We start from the raw sequence: 14,965 nt of genomic DNA, 5'->3' as shown, positions 1-14,965 counted from the left end.
GTGCTGTCAAAGCATCTATCAGAACCGCTCCCGGATCCCTGAATCTGGACCCGTAACGAGGAAGCTTGGCATTCTGTCGAGACGCCATGAGATCTATCTCTGGTTTGCCCCAACGTCGAAGTATTTGGGCAAAGACCTCCGGATGAAGTTCCCACTCCCCCGGATGAAAAGTCTGACGACTTAAGAAATCCGCCTCCCAGTTCTCCACTCCCGGGATGTGGATTGCTGACAGGTGGCAAGAGTGAGACTCTGCCCAGCGAATTATCTTTGATACTTCCATCATTGCTAGGGAGCTTCTTGTCCCTCCCTGATGGTTGATGTAAGCTACAGTCGTGATGTTGTCCGACTGAAACCTGATGAACCCCCGAGTTGTTAACTGGGGCCAAGCTAGAAGGGCATTGAGAACTGCTCTCAATTCCAGAATGTTTATTGGTAGGAGACTCTCCTCCTGATTCCATTGTCCCTGAGCCTTCAGAGAATTCCAGACAGCGCCCCAACCTAGTAGGCTGGCGTCTGTTGTTACAATTGTCCAGTCCGGCCTGCTGAATGGCATCCCCCTGGACAGATGTGGCCGAGAAAGCCACCATAGAAGAGAATTTCTGGTCTCTTGATCCAGATTCAGAGTAGGGGACAAGTCTGAGTAATCCCCATTCCACTGACTTAGCATGCACAATTGCAGCGGTCTGAGATGTAGGCGTGCAAAGGGTACTATGTCCATTGCCGCTACCATTAAGCCGATCACCTCCATGCATTGAGCTACTGACGGGTGTTGAATGGAATGAAGGACACGGCATGCATTTTGAAGCTTTGTTAACCTGTCTTCTGTCAGGTAAATCTTCATTTCTACAGAATCTATAAGAGTCCCCAAGAAGGGAACTCTTGTGAGTGGAAAGAGAGAACTCTTCTTTTCGTTCACCTTCCATCCATGCGACCTTAGAAATGCCAGTACTAACTCTGTATGAGACTTGGCAGTTTGAAAGCTTGAAGCTTATATCAGAATGTCGTCTAGGTACGGAGCTACCGAAATTCCTCGCGGTCTTAGTACTGCCAGAAGAGCACCCAGAACCTTTGTGAAGATTCTTGGAGCCGTAGCCAATCCGAATGGAAGAGCTACAAACTGGTAATGCCTGTCTAGAAAGGCAAACCTTAGATACCGGTAATGATCTTTGTGAATCGGTATGTGAAGGTAAGCATCCTTTAAATCCACTGTGGTCATGTACTGACCCTTTTGGATCATGGGTAAAATTGTCCGAATAGTTTTCATTTTGAACGATGGAACTCTTAGGAATTTGTTTAGGATCTTTAAATCCAAGATTGGCCTGAAAGTTCCCTCTTTTTTGGGAACCACAAACAGATTTGAGTAAAACCCTTGTCCTTGTTCCGACCGCGGAACCGGATGGATCACTCCCATTAATAAAAGATCTTGTACGCAGCGTAGAAACGCCTCTTTCTTTATTTGGTTTGTTGACAACCTTGACAGATGAAATCTCCCTCTTGGGGGAGAGGATTTGAAGTCCAGAAGGTATCACTGAGATATGATCTCTAACGCCCAGGGATCCTGGACATCTCTTGCCCAAGCCTGGGCGAAGAGAGAAAGTCTGCCCCCCACTAGATCCGTTCCCGGATCGGGGGCCCTCGATTCATGCTGTCTTAGGGGCAGCAGCAGGTTTCCTGGCCTGCTTGCCCTTGTTCCAGGACTGGTTAGGTCTCCAGCCTTGTCTGTAGCGAGCAACAGCTCCTTCCTGTTTTGGTGCAGAGGAAGTTGATGCTGCTCCTGCTTTGAAATTACGAAAGGAACGAAAATTAGACTGTCTAGCCTTAGGTTTGGCTCTGTCTTGAGGCAGGGCATGGCCTTTACCTCCTGTAATGTCAGCGATAATTTCTTTCAACCCGGGCCCGAATAAGGTCTGCCCTTTGAAAGGTATATTAAGCAATTTAGATTTAGAAGTAACATCAGCTGACCAGGATTTTAGCCACAGTGCTCTGCGCGCCTGAATGGCGAATCCGGAATTCTTAGCCGTTAGTTTAGTTAAATGTACTACGGCATCCGAAATAAATGAGTTAGCTAACTTAAGGGCTTTAAGCTTGTGTGTAATCTCATCTAATGGGGCTGATTCAAGTGTCTCTTCCAGAGACTCAAACCAAAATGCTGCTGCAGCCGTGACAGGCGCAATGCATGCAAGAGGTTGCAATATAAAACCTTGTTGAACAAACATTTTCTTAAGGTAACCCTCTAACTTTTTATCCATTGGATCTGAAAAGGCACAGCTATCCTCCACCGGGATAGTGGTACGCTTAGCTAAAGTAGAAACTGCTCCCTCCACCTTAGGGACCGTTTGCCATAAGTCCCGTGTGGTGGCGTCTATTGGAAACATCTTTCTAAATATTGGAGGGGGTGAGAACGGCACACCGGGTCTATCCCACTCCTTAGTAACAATTTCAGTAAGTCTCTTAGGTATAGGAAAAACGTCAGTACTCGACGGTACCGCAAAATATTTATCCAACCTACACAATTTCTCTGGTATTGCAACTGTGTTACAATCATTCAGAGCCGCTAACACCTCCCCTAGTAATACACGGAGGTTTTCCAGCTTAAATTTAAAATTTGAAATATCTGAATCCAGTCTGTTTGGATCAGAACCGTCACCCGCAGAATGAAGCTCTCCGTCCTCATGTTCTGCAAATTGTGACGCAGTGTCTGACATGGCCCTAATATTATCAGCGCACTCTGTTCTCACCCCAGAGTGATCACGCTTACCTCTTAGTTCTGGTAATTTAGCCAAAACTTCAGTCATAACAGTAGCCATATCCTGTAATGTGATTTGTAATGGCCGCCCAGATGTACTCGGCGCTACAATATCACGCACCTCCCGAGCGGGAGATGCAGGTACTGACACGTGAGGCGAGTTAGTCGGCATAACTCTCCCCTCGTTGTTTGGTGAAATATGTTCAATTTGTACAGATTGACCTTTATTTAAAGTAGCATAAATACAGTTAGTACATAAATTTCTATTGGGCTCCACTTTGGCTTTAGCACATATAGCACAGATATCTTCCTCTGAATCAGACATGTTTAACACACTAGCAAATAAACTAGCAACTTGGAAATACTTTTCAAGTAATTTACTATAATATGAAAACGTACTGTGCCTATAAGAAGCACAGAAAAAGTTATGACAGTTGAAAATTGATAAACTGAACAGTTATAGCATCAAATCTTTGAAAAAACACACTTTTAGCAAAGGATTGCTCCCATTAGCAAAGGATAACTAACCCTGATAGCAGAAAAAAAATACAGAAATAAACGTTTTTTATCACAGTCAACTACAATCTCACAGCTCTGCTGTGAGTGATTACCTCCGTCAAAACAAGTTTTGAAGACCCCTGAGTTCTGTAGAGATGAACCGGATCATGCAGGGAAGACAATAAACTTCTGACTAAATTTTTTGATGCATAGCAAAAGCGCCAAAAAAGGCCCCCCCCCCCTCATACACAACAGTGAGAGAGATCAGTAAACTGTCATAAATTAAATAAAAACGACTGCCAAGTGGAAAAAATAGTGCCCAAAACATTTTTTCACCCAGTACCTCAGAAAATTAAACGATTTTACATGCCAGCAAAAAACGTTTAACATAAATAAATTAAGTGTTATTAAAAAGCCTGTTGCTAGTCCCTGCAAAATAGGCTAAAGTCTTATGCATACAGTATAATTCCAGTGAAGTGCCATTCCCCAGAATACTGAAGTGTAAAATATACATACATGACAGCCTGATACCAGTTGCTGCTACTGCATTTAAGGCTGAGTTTACATTATATCGGTATGGCAGAATTTTCTCATCAATTCCATTGTCAGAAAATAATAAGCTGCTACATACCTCTTGCAGATTAATCTGCCCGCTGTCCCCTGATCTGAAGTTTACCTCTCCTCAGATGGCCGAGAAACAGCAATATGATCTTAACTACGCCGGCTAAAATCATAGAAACAACTCAGGTAGATTCTTCTTCAAATTCTACCAGAGAAGGAATAACACACTCCGGTGCTATTATAAAATAACAAACTTTTGATTGAAGGTATAAAACTAAGTATAATCACCACAGTCCTCTCACACATCCTATCTATTCGTTGGGTGCAAGAGAATGACTGGAGGTGACGTAGAGGGGAGGAGCTATATAGCAGCTCTGCTGGGTGAATCCTCTTGCACTTCCTGTTGGGGAGGAGTTAATATCCCAGAAGTAATGATGACCCGTGGACTGACCACACTTAACAGGAGAAAAGAGCAATTATCCTCAATAGAAATAGTGGTTCTCTTAGCCAGGGTAGAAATGGCCCCTTCCACCTTGGGCACCGAAGACCAAGACTCCTTGATAGATGACTCCACCAGAAACATTTTCCGAAACACCGGGGACAGAGTAAAAGCCACTCCTTGCTTCTCCCATTCCTGAGTTATGATTTCCTTAGCTCTATCTGGTACAGGAAAAAACCTCCAAAGTAGGAAGGAACGTAAAAAAAACTATTAAGCTTACTAGACTTCTTAGGCGTGACCACTGTCTGGGTCTCTGAGTCATCTAAGATAGCTAAAACCTCCTATAACAGTAAACGAAGGTGTTCAAGCTTAAACATGAAGGAAACTCCTTCACCATCAGAAGAAGGCATTATACTGTCAGAATCTGAGATTTTACCCTCAGAATGAATGAGAGTCTTCCTCATCCTCAGATTTATGAGGAGCCTGAGACTCAGCACCAGGAACAGATACCTTATTGTCTGAATTCTTAATTTTCCTCTTGCGCTTCCCCTGAAACCTGGGAAACTCAGCTTAGGCTGCTGATACCGTCGAGGATACTTGTGCAGCAATCTCTGCCTTTAAAAACACTCCACTGGGAGTTAGCAAGGAACCGCAGGACACAGTCTTAGACGCCATAGAGGCTTGGGTCGAAATAGGAGATGGCCCTGGTAATACCTGGACAGCATCCTCCTGAGAGACATTAGGCTCCACATTAAAAAAAAAATCTTAACCCTGTAAAGTTTGTTTAACACAGGAGGAACTGATTACTACTACTAGGGCCGTTACCATTTGACAGAGATAAATAAAAAACTTTTTGTTTAATGGCTGCTTGAAAGTGTAAAATATAAGGGCAATTGTTTAACAATAAAATAGATTATGCCAGAAGATGAGCATTATCACTCCGACTAAAGTATACTGAGGCGCTGCCTTACCATCACCGCGTAACAGGATTACTCCACCGACCTCTCCTTCTAGCGCTACTTCAAAGATAACTGGCGAAGTTGAAGTGAAACAACCTCCGTAGAGAACAGAGCAAGGAGGAAGGCCGATCACGTGATCAAACGTAAGGGAGGTGCGAAAACTTCCCGCGGACTACAGAGAAGGAGGGGGGCATGGCCATTCTGAATATACATGCCGCAATGGCGATAATAAGGAAAGTAAGTCTAATTCCAAGAAAAAGCACCAAATTACCCAATACACAGCGCCCATATATAAATATATAAATTATGCTTACCTGATAATTTCCTTTGCTTCTGATGGAAAGAGTCCACAGCTGCATTCATTACTTTTGGGAATTAAGAACCTGGCCACCAGGAGGAGGCAAAGAAACCCCAGCCAAATGCTTAAATACTCCTCCCACTCACCTCATCCGCCAGTCATTCTGCCGAGGAACAAGAAACAGTAGAAGGAATATCAGGGTGAAAGGTGCCAGAAGAATAAAATAAAGACGCCCCACAGAAAAGCCCACAGCTGCATTCATTACTTTTGAGAAAACAATACCCAAGCTATAAAATGAGGAAAAAGGAGAGGCGCTTGTGTGTACCAATATATCACAGGTTAATCAACCTATAGTTCCCAAATCAGGGTACTCATATTTTGGTGAAGCACTCAGACAGTGCTATTAGGCTCAGGCTGGGTATTTAGCAGCAACCCAGCTTACTGAGCTCCTCGAGACAGGAACAGGAACACTCGAGCAGAGACACTGGAACACTGAAGCTTGGTAACCCCAGGGGCTGGAAGTTGGAGATAATCCACAGCTGCTTTAGGTAAGCACATGATTTCTATTAGATGTGCCAGAACCCCTCATAAATAGTTTCTAAGGCCCATTCCACCAAATGTTAGTGTGTATGCATTGAGTCATAAAACTAGTCAACCTGTCAGCTCCAAAGATACAAAACAGTGCCTCAGTCACAGAAACTGATAAGGTCAATAAAGGGACATGGGTATAATGTATATATGTGTTTAAAACTGTTATGACATTAGATGAAGGGAAATATGACAACCCTGTCATACTTGGTATCAAATTGATTCTCCCAATGAAGAGCTTGCCTTCCTGTTTATATGAAAATAGATTTACCTAGCAGAAATTATAATGTGTTCTATAATTTCAGGCAAAGACTTAGGGGCCCATTTATTAAGCTCCGGGTGGAGCTTGAGGGCCTGTGTTTCTGGTGAGCCTGCAGGCTCGCCAGAAACACCAGTTATGAAGCAGCGGTCTTAAGACCGCTGTTCCATAACCTGTCCATCTGCTCTGAGCAGGCGGACAGACATCACCGCCATTCAACCCGATCGAGTACAATCAGGTTGATTGACACCCCTTGCTGGCGATGCAGGGGGTGGCATTGCAACAGCAGCTCACAAGAGCTGCTGGTGCAATGCTGAATATGGAGACAACAGAAGACAGAGTCCTCATATCGTCCAAGCTAAGAATACTGAAGTATTCCACTACAAAAGAGCCTGTAACGAACCCAGACGAAAACCCTGAGTCAAGAACACGCCGCCATCATCAAGATGACACAGAGAATACTTGCTGAGAAGTAAAAGAGGCCTGCAAAAGAACAGATTGCAAAAGACAGCTCCCAAACAGAGGGCACACTTTAGGCAATCCAGGCCGCCAGACCTACCCACAGGTCTTCCAAAGAAAAGGGAGGAAGCACATAACCTCCACGAGGCCCCCCAAGAGAGAGGTCATACCCATAACCCGAGGTGAAGAAATCCTAGATCCACAGCCTATAAGACAACGTCTCTCAGAACCCACTCCCAGCCGGGGCAGCCCCAGCAACGGCAGGTCTGAACAGGGGAACAGAAGAACCCCAAAACCAGCCCAAAGATGGGTGGTAGAATGGCCAAAGCCAAGACAACAGAGCGCGGGTACAACCCGACTCCTCAGACAGGCGACAGGATCGTAGACCCAAAGGATCTAGCAAAAAAAGGTCCAACCAGTCTCGACATGGAGCCAGCAAGACTCTATATGGAACGTAACACCCCAGAGACTATGCCTCTCTGCTAGGGAAACTCACAGTTCCCAACTACTAAAACCAGGAGAAGCCCTAGAAAGGACCACATCTCCATAAAAAGGAGAAAAAGATCACACCCAAGAAGGGGAAAGACTAAAACGCAGCACCTTCCACAAGGCACGAAGCCACAGGCTAAAGGAGAGATCAACCCCCAACGCAGAAGCCCTGTTGGAAGGAGTTCCTAAAAAACTAGCCTGCTAATGCGCAATCATTGTGCAATAGTAGCAGTGGAGACAATGCAAGTCCATTCACCTGCAAAGCAGCGAATATAATGGACACTACAGCAGGCTGACCAAGGGAACCACCTAAGGTGCAAAACAAGCTCAAAGAGCAATGGCACTCAGAAAACCTGACAAAACAAGCCTAATGAGCAACAGTACTCGGAAAACCTGGTCAAGACCAGTTCAAGGAATCCGAGTAAAAGGACATAGCCCAAGTTCCCAGTAAACAGGGGAACCCCGAATCAGCCCTGAAATCCAGTAATAACCCACAACGGGATCCACAAGGGAAAATGCTGAGTGAGACTCAGCAACCGGAAGCCCCAGGGGCCGATCTGAGCCCCCAATTGTTTAAACAAACAATACCTGAAAACTTAACACCCTGTCTGATATAACAACCCAGACCACAGGGGGTAAGAATGTAATATCCAGATCAACCCGGATAACGAGAAAAACTTGCAAGTCCCGACCTAAGGAAGAGACCACCTCTTGCCGAAGGAGCTAAGGCGGTAAAAGTTGTATGACACTAGAGCCCCTAGACTCTCTAACAGCCTCAGGACAAAAAGGCAAGGGGATACCTCGAGGGTAAAACTACTGGAGCAAAGGCTGGTCTCCACATCACCTCCGTACAAACGGATGATCACAGGGAGAAAGGGGAGCACTGTTCCTAACAGGGAACAAACATCTCCCAGGCCCCTAAAGGAGACCTAACATGGAGACCACAGAGAAAGACCGAAAAGGTCTTAGAGAAACAGCTAGTCAAAACACAGACAATGTGCAAAAGTTGCAGCTAGTTACATTCTGCAAACCATCCGCTGCAAGACAACTGAACTACCCTTCAAACTACTAGCTGCTGAGGATCCAGTCCAAGAAGGACAATCCCAGAGCCTCAAAGGAAAAGGCCAAACCACTCACTCGGTGGTAAGAAGGTGCTAAGCCCTCCAACTCTCCACCACGTGGGGGAGGAACTCTATGGTCTGACGTTACCAGATGCAAGGAGAGAGTGACACAGCGGAAACTACACTGACCTAGTCATCCAAATTGAACGCTATAAGGGCTGAGACAACCCTTCCTGCCCTGCGGACCTACAGGTCCTCTAGGATGCTTAGTTGGATGTAAACATGAGCACTCCACACCTTGACCAGGCCAGCCAATCAGAACGGTGCAGCGTGTCTGAACTTGAGAGAAGAAAGCAGGCAGCGGAGCGAAGTTCGACCACGCCAATTGCTTGAGGAGCTGTTAACATAAGTCGGGATGGTTTCACAGAAAGACTATCCCTGCATCTCCGGACTCTAACTTTCATCCAAGCCCTCACTGAGAGACTGACAGGAATACTTAAAATTCCTGTCCCTTGCTGAAGAGTACTACCCTCCATAAGAGACAAAATAATTTTCTGACACTTCTCTGCCAACCTCCTGGGACGAAAGGCAAAGAATGACTGGGGGATGAGGGGAGTGGGAGGAGTATTGAAACCTTTGGCTGGGGTGTCTTTGCCTCCTCCTGGTGGCCAGGTTCTTATTTCCCAAAAGTAATGAATGCAGCTGTGGACTCTTTCCATTTAAGAAGAAAAAAGCCCCAAAAACGAGCTCTCTGTTTAGGATAACATAAACCATACTAGTCTCTCAATAAAAACACTGTGTCTGTATACATGCCATAGCGAAACCCTTACACCAGGGTGAACTAATAACGTCCCTATACACTAGTAATGTAAACCATTTAAGTGCCCCTATCTTCCACCTGGAAGACCAGTACTTAACTGCTCAGCTGTCCGACATGAAGACAGTCCCTAGGTATGAGAGGACACTTCTTCCTCACAGAGATCTGGCAAAAATGCAGATAACAAAGTAACCAATTTTAGTATCTGATGTGGGAAAAACGCAGCAAGCACCTCTTTGCAAGTTCCCCACTGCTTTAAGTATAGCTATACCCTGAAACTTGCTTGAAGTAATCAATCTTCTCAGAAAAAAACGTATTTAAACTACACACTCATTTCTCCTCCATGCACGAAAGGCAAAGAGAATGACTGGGGTTTATGGGTAGAGAAGTGACACTTGACAGTTTTACTGTGAAGCTCTTTTCCTCCTCCTGCTGGCGAGGAGTGATATTCTCAACAGTAATTAAGATGAACCCGTGGACTCACCATATCTTTGGAAGAAATTCAGTTAAAGACTGAACAAAAAGAGCGATACTATATAAGCACTCAAAGTCAACCCTTGTTTAAATGTGTAAAAGCGTGTAATGTCATAAGTGATTAAAACATAAACTTTATTGAAAATGTTAAAAATGGGTAAAGTGTTAAAACTAAAATATTAGTGAGATTTGGCTTTACAAAAGTATCTCAATTCCACAGAGTCTATAGAATCTTGGATACAAATGCAGCAATCTGCGCAGAAATGTAGCTAATATGATTTCGCACAATACAGCTTTAAAAAAATATTTTGCAATTATGCACCAACTATATATACAGATGAACAGCTGATGTAATGCTGGCAATTAATTATTCTGTTTGCTGCACAAAATTCAATAAATAATTAGCTCCTGTGTAGCCAAAAGGGTTATGCGGTAATAATATCAATTACGATGTAGGTAACATCTCAATATAATATATAACAAGTTTTGAAGACCCCTGAGTTCTGTAGAGATGAACCGGATCATCCCTCCCCCTCACACATAACAGTGAGAGAGATCAGTAAACTGTCATAAATTAAATAAAACGACTGCCAAGTGGAAAAAAATAGTGCCCAAAACATTTTTTCACCCAGTACCTCAGAAAATTAAACGATTTTACATGCCAGCAAAAAACGTTTAACATTAATAAATTGAGTGTTATTAAAAAGCCTGTTGCTAGTCCCTGCAAATTAGGCTAAAGTTTTATGCATACAGTATAATTCCAGTGAAGTGCCATTCCCCAGAATACTGAAGTGTAAAATATACATACATGACAGCCTGATACCAGTTGCTGCTACTGCATTTAAGGCTGAGTTTACATTATATCGGTATGGCAGAATTTTCTCATCAATTCCATTGTCAGAAAATAATAAGCTGCTACATACCTCTTTGCAGATTAATCTGCCCGCTGTCCCCTGATCTGAAGTTTACCTCTCCTCAGATGGCCGAGAAACAGCAATATGATCTTAACTACTCCGGCTAAAATCATAGAAAAACTCAGGTAGATTCTTCTTCAAATTCTACCAGAGAAGGAATAACACACTCCGGTGCTATTATAAAATAACAAACTTTTGATTGAAGGTATGAAACTAAGTAATGGATGATCCGTGGACTGGATACACTTAACAAGAGAAAAAATATTTTGCAATTATGCACCAACTATATATACAGATGAACAGCTGATGTAATGCTGGCAATTAATTATTCTGTTTGCTGCACAAAATTCAATAAATAATTAGCTCCTGTGTAGCCAAAAGGGTTATGCGGTAATAATATCAATTACGATGTAGGTAACATCTCAATATAATATATAGCAATCGGTTTGAGTTAAGATAACATGTATTTATATTAATATCCGCAACCGGTATTGCAGATAAACCATATAGAGGTAAGTTTATAATAACCAGTGTTCTAATATATCTAGCATCTCAACAACAACATGTATCTACACTGCATGTGTCCTGTACGCTAGCCTTCCTGTGTCTTGGTCTCCAAGCTAACAGTCTATGTTTTCTATTCTCTCAGCTAGCAGTCTGTGTTCCTGATCCAGATTTATCTTTTACATAAATTGGGAGGCTTAACAAATTAATACAGCCACACTTCTAATGGATTTAAATGCCATTTAAAATAACAGGCAAAAAACACACAAGAAACATATGCATTCATGAAGTAATCCAATATTAAATATAATATAAACTTGTGTTACTTCAAGCTTTAAAGGAATAGGAAAGTCAACATTAAATGTGCATGATTTAGCATGTCATTTTAAGACACTTTTAAATTCATGTCTATTTTCAAATATGCTTTGTTCTCTTGGTATCCCTTGTTGAAAAAGAATATGCACATATCCTACACCAGTGGGAGCTGCTGCTGATTGGTGCCTGTACACATTTGTATCGTGATTAGCTAACTAGATGTGTTTAGCTACCTGCCAATGTTCCTTCAGCAATGGATAACAAGAGAATGAAGCAAATTTGATAATAGACGTAAATTGAAAAGTTTATTAAAATTGTATGTTCTATCCAAATCACAAAATAAAAATTTGGGGTTTCCTATCCCTTTAAGCCTTCACTATCAAATAAAACAAATGAACTACCATGGGCAGTGTTCCCTCTAAGGACAGTTTTGTGTGCAGCCCAGCAGTGAAACAGTTAACAAGAGAACCATACCTTACCATCTGCATTGTGCAGTGTTTGCTAATTGCAGGGTGTGGTTAACTAATTAACTGTTTCACTGCTGGGACGCACAAAAATCTGGCTTTAGAGGGAACACTGACCATGGGTGTCTAGGGGAGGTGCAAATATCTCCCCCCCCCCCCCCCCAGAATTTTACTCTTTAAAACCAAGGATAAACACCCAATTGAGTCAGCCTTTTGATGCCAATGAGCTTCCATTTTTAAAATGATGTGCAGCCCATTAATACAATAAGCAACTATTTCTGGAGAGAAAAGCCCCCTTGTATGTAGAATAACACACTAACCAATAGCCATAGCAACACAATACAACGCTGACCTCTTATGTTGGCATTTTGCTATACCATTTAATTAAAGGGATCTACTCTTGGGTTTTCTTTACACAAAGTTTCCAAAATAGTCCAAGTCCAACTTAGAAATTCTCAGTGTAGCTTCTGCCTATTTTTGCAGCAGAAGTCATCTTCTGATCATGGGCAATAAACTGACTGGAGCTATTTTACGTTGTCTCCTAGCAACACTTCAAAGGAAAAACAACTTCCTGTAGAGCGCCCAGCTTCATTGAGGTGCTGTGACAGGAAGTAATTGGCACTGCACTGCACAAATGAAGATAAAAAAAATAATAATTAAAGGTAAAATACTTTTAAAATTATAAATAATACATATTGCAATGATTTATATTAAGTATAGCCCACTGCTTAGTGCTTTTTTGTTACAATAAAACAGACTGTTTCATATCCCTTTAAAGTGACAGTCAACTCAAAAAGGTTATTGTTTAAAAATATAGATTATACCTTTATTACCCATTCCCCAGTTTTGCACAGCCAACATGTTTATATTAATATACTTTTAACCTCTGTGATTACCTTGTATCTAAGCTTCTTTTGACAGCCCCCTGATCACATTACTTTTTATTCATTATCTATTGACTTGCATTTTAGCTGTGTTGTGCAGAACCCTCGAGCGTGAGCACAATGTTATCTATGTGGCCCACATGAACTATCAGTCTCCTGTTGTGAAAAGCAAAATAAAAAAAGCATGTGATTAAAAGGCTGTCTATAGTAGTTTAGAATCAGGCAGAAAATTAGAGGTATAAATGTTATAAAGTATATTAATCTAGCAATGTTGGCTGTGCAAAGCTGGGGAATGGGTAGTAAAGGTATTATCTCTCTTTTTAAACAATAACCATTTTAGTGTTGACTGCCCCTTTAATCATCACAACATAGATAAACTCTACATTTTAACCCTAAAAGGTCCTGAAATCAACACTGAAATATAAGATATGGCATTATAATCAAAACAGGACCATATTAGACAGTATGTGAAACCACAATTAATATATTTATCAATACAAGTGTGCTTCCACAAATATCATCAAGCATCATACAGGACAAAAAATGTGTTTCAGTGTTCCAAACATTAGACACACTTGACAGCACATAAAGTAAATATTACAAAGTAAATATTATAACATCGGTTGCTAGTCTGTGTGTCTATAAATACCTCTATTATCTATGTCATAGAGTTCTGTACTAGAAATGGACACATCTAACCAGAAGGCTAAAGAATAAAGTTAGGAAACAATACAACACAGTGAACTTGGAATCTGAAACAAATATTCCTTTTGCATTGCAGAAAATCTGACACTGCCATATCAGAATAAAGAATTTTAGAGAAACAAACTAACCATCATGCTTAGAAGACAATTACATACAGCAGAGCTTGCAGCACAATACATGTCACATGATGAGAGACCCCTTATACAGCAACACGGCTCCCTAACAAACTTAGTAACAAATTATTATTTTATTATTGTGTTACCTTTGCATAATCTCTAATTTTATCACGCCAAAAGTACTTTGCATTGTATTATACCTTGTCTGTCCAGATAAAACGCCTTGAACAATCTGCAGAACCCTTCCAGTCTGTTTTAACATCAGGATGACAAAGGACTGTAAGGCTTATAAGTCCCCAGCACCTCCCAAACCATCTAAATGGGATTTCCCAGGCTGGTGTCTGAATAAACTGGCTCAGGGATTTGTGTATTGGTTACCAAACAGCATGATAACGTGTGACAAGTATTAGATATGGGAAGCTGACTCAACAAACATTATCAAACCATGGCAAATAATAAAAAATGTATCTTGGTTAACATTCTGGCTTCTACTGTCCAATTATATATAAGCACCCCATTGTTAATATAGTTTCTGTTTTCCACCAAGACCTGATATATATAGAAGCATTTAATCAAAATTATATAAAACCTAAGACCATGGCCAGTAGGAACATAGATTTACATGACCGTAAGACGTTAGTAAGAGAAGCTGAGTCTGATAGTGTACGTGTGAGAGGGTAGCATGCAGTAAGGCAAAACTGATCATTTACTATACGTATCCCAAACCTTTATGAAAATAAGACGCGCTCAAAGACCCAAAATAGTCCGAATGTAGCTCAAATGGAAAATATCAGAATCCAAATAAAGGTAAATTATATCACAGCTACTCCTTTCTTTCTTCAAAGGAAAAGTATTAATGCCACAGAAGCTGTAAAACAGTAAGATGGCACAACATTGTGTAGAAACACCTTTGTATGTTGAATGGTAGTTGTGAACAGAATGAACTCACAAAATGAATAGCACCCTCATGTGCTAATAGACACAGACTGGACTTTTGGCATTGGGCATCAGGAACGCTCCCAGGGCAGGAACAAAACAGCAGCAGCAGGAAGTGGATATATAAAAGTGTTTCTTAAAGCATCAACTAAACAGGGAAACTTTTAGTTAGAAGTCCCAAAAAAGATGCAACACGTTTCTTAGCAGACCAACCCCAGTTTCATCAAGCATATTCAGGGCCGTCTTTAATATTGACTGGACCCTGGGCAAAAATGTTCTTGGGCCCCCCCACCCCATGCAATTTCGCTCTCCACCCCAACATCCCAAAAAACAACTAAATCAATTTATTTTATTAAAAAATATATATATTAGCCCAGAAGTGAATCATGCACTGCAATATTTGAAACTGGACCTAAGCAGTGCTAATAAGTAAATAAATATATAAATTCCTCCACTTTGGATTCATTTAATATGCTTTT

At 41.6% G+C, this 14,965-nt stretch overlaps 1 protein-coding gene across 1 annotated transcript in view; it reads right to left on the bottom strand.

Moving 5' to 3' along the window:
- Window positions 1-13,905, bottom strand: part of LOC128665100 (perilipin-2-like) — a 102,799-nt gene extending 88,894 nt beyond the window's left edge. The window contains exon 1 of the mRNA XM_053719848.1: window positions 13,751-13,905. The gene's annotated coding sequence lies outside the window, so the exon portion shown is untranslated. The remainder of the gene's footprint in view (window positions 1-13,750) is intronic.
- Between the last annotated feature and the right edge of the window lie 1,060 nt (window positions 13,906-14,965).

The sequence above is a fragment of the Bombina bombina genome, chromosome 1 (genome assembly GCF_027579735.1).
Source record: "Bombina bombina isolate aBomBom1 chromosome 1, aBomBom1.pri, whole genome shotgun sequence".
Classification (NCBI taxonomy): Eukaryota; Metazoa; Chordata; class Amphibia; order Anura; family Bombinatoridae; genus Bombina; species Bombina bombina.
This window is presented reverse-complemented; position numbering and strand designations above follow the sequence as displayed.